Source organism: Manis javanica, chromosome 5 (genome assembly GCF_040802235.1).
Source record: "Manis javanica isolate MJ-LG chromosome 5, MJ_LKY, whole genome shotgun sequence".
Lineage (NCBI taxonomy): Eukaryota > Metazoa > Chordata > Mammalia > Pholidota > Manidae > Manis > Manis javanica.
Genome location: NC_133160.1, coordinates 133,791,092 through 133,797,154, shown reverse-complemented (window position 1 = coordinate 133,797,154; position 6,063 = coordinate 133,791,092).

Here is a 6,063-nt window from a genome sequence, read left to right as displayed (position 1 = left end):
TTTTTGATGATTTTATTGTTTGCCATCTATTTTTGAAGTACGATTATAAGTGATGTAGGGATAGGAAATCGTCATCTATCTCTGAATATTTAATAATGATACGAATGTGTCTTGTAAATAAAATCAACCTACAGTAAATAGCTCAGTGCCTTAAAAAGGCAATGGTCATATTTGAAAAATTTGCAAGTTCCATGGGAATAAAACTTCAGTAATACTTTTTTTCATTATTGACCTAATTTTGTTTCTGGTTCAGATGAGTGGAAAATGAAATTGGGATCTTATCTAAATTCTACTTACCTTCCATTTCTACCATAAACATAATGTTTCAGTTAAGTAATGCTGCAAACCATCACAAAACTGGTAGCTTAAAAACAACGATTTCAGTTTTTCTGTGGGTCATGAATTAAGGAAGTTGTCTGCTGAGTGATTTGTCTCTGGGTTTCTTCAGTATGCAGTCAGATGCTGGGGGGAGCTGAAAGCAGGGAGCTGGAGCAGCTGGGGCCTGACCGCATCTCCATGGGCTAGCATGGGCTCCTTGCAACAGGGTGTGCACAGGGACATCAGACAACATGTTGACGTGTGACCACTTAGGGCCCTAGAGGGAGTGTGCCAGCAAGCACAAAATCTGTTGTCTTTTATTTGTGACCTAGCCTCAGAAGTCATGGAGTCTTTTAGCTTCACAAGCCTGCCCACCAAAAGGCAGAAATGGAAGACTCCCCACCTAGCCACATCTTTAAAAGAATATATAAGACAGAAATTGTAATTTTCTTTTCAACCACTCTTTGGCCACAGTAATTCACATCCCTCCCACATAGAAAGTAAACCTACCTTACTGGGACCTCCAGTTTGTATCCTATTGTAATAGCTCAAAGTCGAGGAGCTCACCACCTAACCAGGTCCAGGTGTGGAAGGGATGCTTGGGGAAATCCTTGAGTGAAGTATCATTCCTCTCAGTCTGAACACCTGTGAACTGAAGAGAGGTTATATGTCTTGTTCATCTCAAATACTTAACTAATTAGGCATAACATTAATTGTTTGGATGTTCCCATTCAGGTAGTGCAGGTTTAGATCAGTCACCTGCCCATGGCAATTGTGAAGTCTAGTTAGCCTCATGTTGCCAGTTCGGTGGCAAGGGCTTAGGTATATCCCTCAGGGGTTCACCATGGCTCTCAGTCTTGCTTTTCCTGTAAAAGTAGCTTGTGTTTGCAGATGAATGGTTTTCTCAGCCTGTTTCCTGCCTATAGAAATCAGGAATCCCAAGGCCTCTTTTTTTTAATATTGTCTCTATCCATACTGAAAATTTTTAAATTTACAGAGTTCGTAAGATTCTATTTATAATCCATTCCTTTGAACAAAAGTCACCCGTAAGTCTGTTGGAAACAGTCTCTTTCCTATGTTGGGTTCCCTGCGAGGCTGAGGAACAACAGCCCTAAAGTTCTATAAGCCATGAGCAACATGTACCTGCAGTGACCTAAGAGGCACTGCCTACTTTGGTGGTCTTGAATAGAAAATGTAATTGCTCCCCCCTTCCCCCCGCCCAAAAAAAGTAATTGCCCCGTTCAGGATTTAATCTTTGCCTGGAAGCTATTTGAATATGAGAGCCCTTTGCTGGCTTAAAAGTCTCAGAATTCTGAGTCTATTTCCTACAAATCACATTTGGAAGTGGAAGAATTTGTTCTTACTGCATCTCATTTTATTTTAGAAGCTAGAAAAAGCCAGGTGGCACCCTCAACACTGTCTAGAAATCCTAGCTAGATTGTCATGCTCACTAGGTACATTTGCTATTTTCTGTTACCATAGGTAACAGTTTTGCTAAACTTTACCACAAAATCAGTTTGCCAGCTTCCAGTAGCATTTCCCTCTCCTTTATAATCCCTCTTTGGAAGGTCTTTGTCTCTGGGTCTCTTCAGTATGCAGTCAGATGCCGCAGGGCGCTGGAGCAGCTGGGGCCTGACCGCGTCTCCGTGGGCTAGCATGGGCTCCTAACATTCTTCCCCAGATACTTGCTTCTGATATATAAAACAGATAATGCAGCAATATATTGGAGATTTCTTGGATGACCTTCCAGTTTTTTCTTTAGGCTCTGTAGACTTCTGCCAACACCCTCATCCAGGCCCTTTAGGTTTTCACTAACAATCTCCTAAAAGTCCTGCCAGCACCCATCTGCCACTTGTTCCCCAAACCAATATTACATTTTAGGTTTTTGTTTTGGCACCATTCTACTTCCCGCTACCCAGTTTCTTTGATAGAGTTTGATAGAAAAGCAGATGAGTTGCTATGAATAATATAGAGTAAGGGGTTGATTATAGGGATTAAATTTTAGGCAAGTGTGGAGCTGATGGATTATCTGCAGGCTATTGCCTCTGCATCTAGTGTTGGGGTATGTTCTTAAGGTCATGACAGAAACAAGTGGAAACAGGTCTTTTTAGGCCTAAGTTTGAAACTGGCACACATTCATTTCTGCCTCGTTTTGCCTAAAGCCAGTTATGGACCAACCTAAAATCAAGAGGTAAGTATGCCCCACTCACTCTGGGAAGGAAATGCAAAATCACATGACAAAGCCATGGATATGAGGAGAGTTAAGGAACTGGGCCGGTATTACAATCTACAAAGGCAGCAAAAGTAACCATGTTGCACCTGAATTCTAGTGGGTTTAGTTTGTATCTCTTATGTAAATATTATATTACATTGTATTATTTATTTGCATTTCTTGTTTCCTCTACTTACCTCTTTTGAGGATAGGGACTATGTTATATATGAATGTACCCCTATTTATTTGAGCACCTTGCCTTGCATATTGTAGGTACTGAAAAATGCTTGTCAATGAATGAAGCCATTTCTGGGCTTCCAAATCGTAAGGATTGTGGTGACAGCCCTGGTTTTCCAAACCCTATTTAGGGAGGTTCCTTTTTGATATTTCTTTCCCTAATGTTAACTTCTACACCCCAGACCCCTCCTCTTTTGTCCCATTCCCATTCTTTCTCATTCCCTTTACAGGTTTAGGCTGACATTCACAAAGTGCCTGTAATCTGGCCAAGAATTCTCCTTGGGGCAGGAGGTGGAGAGGCATAAGTAAAAGAAAGATACATTTCTTGTCCTGGAGGAGCTTCTAGTTCAGAAGGGGAGGAAGGCAAACCTGGGCTTCTTGACTTTCTGAATCATTTGGCAGCTGGGCAGTATACTGGGTTGCACCTGGACCAACAGGTGTTCTTCCCCTGGAAATACATATGTACGTCTTGGCATCTCTCCTGCCCAGACAGCACAGGGGATTCCCATGGTGGATAGGCGGGGTAGGGGGGGTTGGGTTGGATCTCAAGCCCCAAACCAGTGATGAGAATATAAAAACTCCAGGAATGTGGAATTTTGTTGGTTGTGTTCACTGTTAACACTCTCAGAACCTAAGACAGTGCCTGGCACAGAGTAGGCACACAATAATTGGATATGAAAGAAACATTTAAAAACCAGGATATTTCACATAAAGCCTGCACCAACACCCCCCCACACCGGGCCCCTGTCCAGCTTTACTCAATTACTTTATCTGTCTGCTTCTGGACTTTGCAGCCTCAGAGTTAATCACTGAAATCTCTGCCAGATAAATGTCTGTGAAATAAAACTCCATAGTTGACATTTGGGGGCGGATTTTCAAAGTGGAGAGGTTCTCTGTTGATTAACAGATTGCACTGAGTTTAAAAAAATTACCTAAGTGACATTTTTAAATCAAGTCATTCAAGATAAATTTTATTACATAATTTTAACAAAATGCATAAATCATCTATCCTGGCACAGACAAAAGAGTCTCTGCTTAAAAACTATCTAAGTGAGATATATACAGTATTTTTTTTTCATTATGAGGGTACTGCTTTCCTAAGTTTATGACCAGCTTGGTGAAAAGCCTTATAATTGCTAAGTGCTACATGACAAATACTGCTCCTTCAGCACATCTTCCTATGAGAAACAGACATTCTTCCCCAGATACTTGCTTCTGCTATATAAAACAGATAGTGCAGCAATATATTGGAGATTTCTTGGATGACCTTCCAGTTTTTTCTTTATTGATTTCCTTTCACACTAAGGTCACTGTGATAAACTGCTTCAAATGAATAATATCTACTTAGGAAAAGCAGAGAGCTCAAATAAACCCAATTTGATTCAGAAGAACTATGAAGATGTCAGCTGGAGAAACAATGTGCCTTCTCAACAATAAGATTCATCTTTTCCCAGTACCCTGAGACTGATTTCAAAATGACTTGCTGTGCTTAGCAATGTGAAAATGTTCTGATCCCTGGGAAATAATTTTCTAGGATGCAGGAAATAAATGTGCCCAATAGCTAAGATAATGGACAGTCACCAATTGGTAGTTGTCAGAGCCAAGACTTAAACTGCTTCCAAGAAACTATGAAATTGGCTCTGCACTGATATACAGAAATAGAACTTCATCAACTGAAGAACCAGGATATATAAAAAGAGACTTAGAATCATTCCATTTCATACACTCAGTGATCATGTAAAAATAAAACGTTTCAAGTATTTCTGATGTTTAAAATAAAATATTTCATACCATGTATTAACTACCAATGATGCTTCCTGTTTTTCCTTTGAAGGTACAGGTTTCAAGATGTGCACACACAACACACACATACACACAAACAATATACAAATGGTGACACATCAATGAAGCATTTTCCTGAAAATGCAAGGACCAAGGGAAGTTTCTTGGGGACTCAGACAACCTGTCCTAGAAAACAGGTCTTCATTGGAAAAGGGGTGTTTGTTTCTCACACACAAAAATGTGACAGGAGACCAGGAGTCCAACTTGGGGGTGGGTTGGCTGCTTCCAAGCTCCTGGGAGCCCCAAAAGTGTGTCATTCTGGGAATTCTTCCAGTGGTTCCTCTAAATAAACTGTTCCTTGGGGAGTGTTCATTCTTTCAGACCACTAGCAGTAAATGAAAGAACTCAGTTCTTGAGTGCTGACCATGAGCATGTACCCATTGCCTAAGCTAGTAGCCTAAACATGAGGAGATTTTCCAAAACCCTGCCATACTAATGAGACATTGAGCCAACTAGGTCAGTAAAAGGGCAATTGGTGTGCATTATACTCTTTATTCAAGCAAAATGTTTTTCATTAAGTTAAAAATCTTGGTCCCCAAACCTAGAAGAAATGGACAACTTTCTAAAAAAATACAACCTTCCAAGACTGACCCAGGAAGAAACAAAATCTAAACAGACCAATTACCAGCAAAGAAATTGAATTGGTAATCAAAAAACTACCCAATAACAAAATCCCCAGACCAGATGGATTCACTGCTGAATTTTATCAGACATTTAGAGAAGACATAATACCCATTCTCCTTAAACTTTTTTCCAAAAAATAGAAGAGGGAGGAATACTTCCAAACTCATTCTAAGAAGCCAGCATCACTCTAGTACCAAAACCAGGCAAAGACACCACAAAAAAAGAAAGCTACAGACCAATATTCCTGATGAACATGGATCCAAAAATACTCAGCAAAATATTAGCAAACCAAATTGAAAAATACATTAAGAGGATCATACACCATGATCAAGTGGGATTCATCCCAGGGATGAAAGGATGGTACAACATCCAAAAATCCATCAACATCATCCACTACATCAACAAAAAGAAGGACAAAAACCACATGATCATCTCCATAGATGCTGAAAAAGCATTCAACAAAATTCAACATCCATTCATGAAAAAAACTATCAAAATGGGTACAGAGGGCAAGTACCTCAACATAATAAAGGCCATATATGACAAACCCACAGCCAACATTATACTTAACAGCGAGAAGCTGAAAACTTTTCTTTAAGATTGGGAACAAGGCAAGGATGCCCACTCTCCCCACTTTTATTCAACATAGTTCTGGGGGTCCTAGCCATGGAAATCAGACAACACAAAGAAATAAAAGGCATCCAGATTGGCAAGGAAGAAGTTAAACTGTCCCTGTTTGCAGATGTAATGATACTGTACATAAAAAAAACCCTAAAGAATCCACTCCAAAACTACTAAATCTAATATCTGAGTTCAGCAAAGTTGTGAGA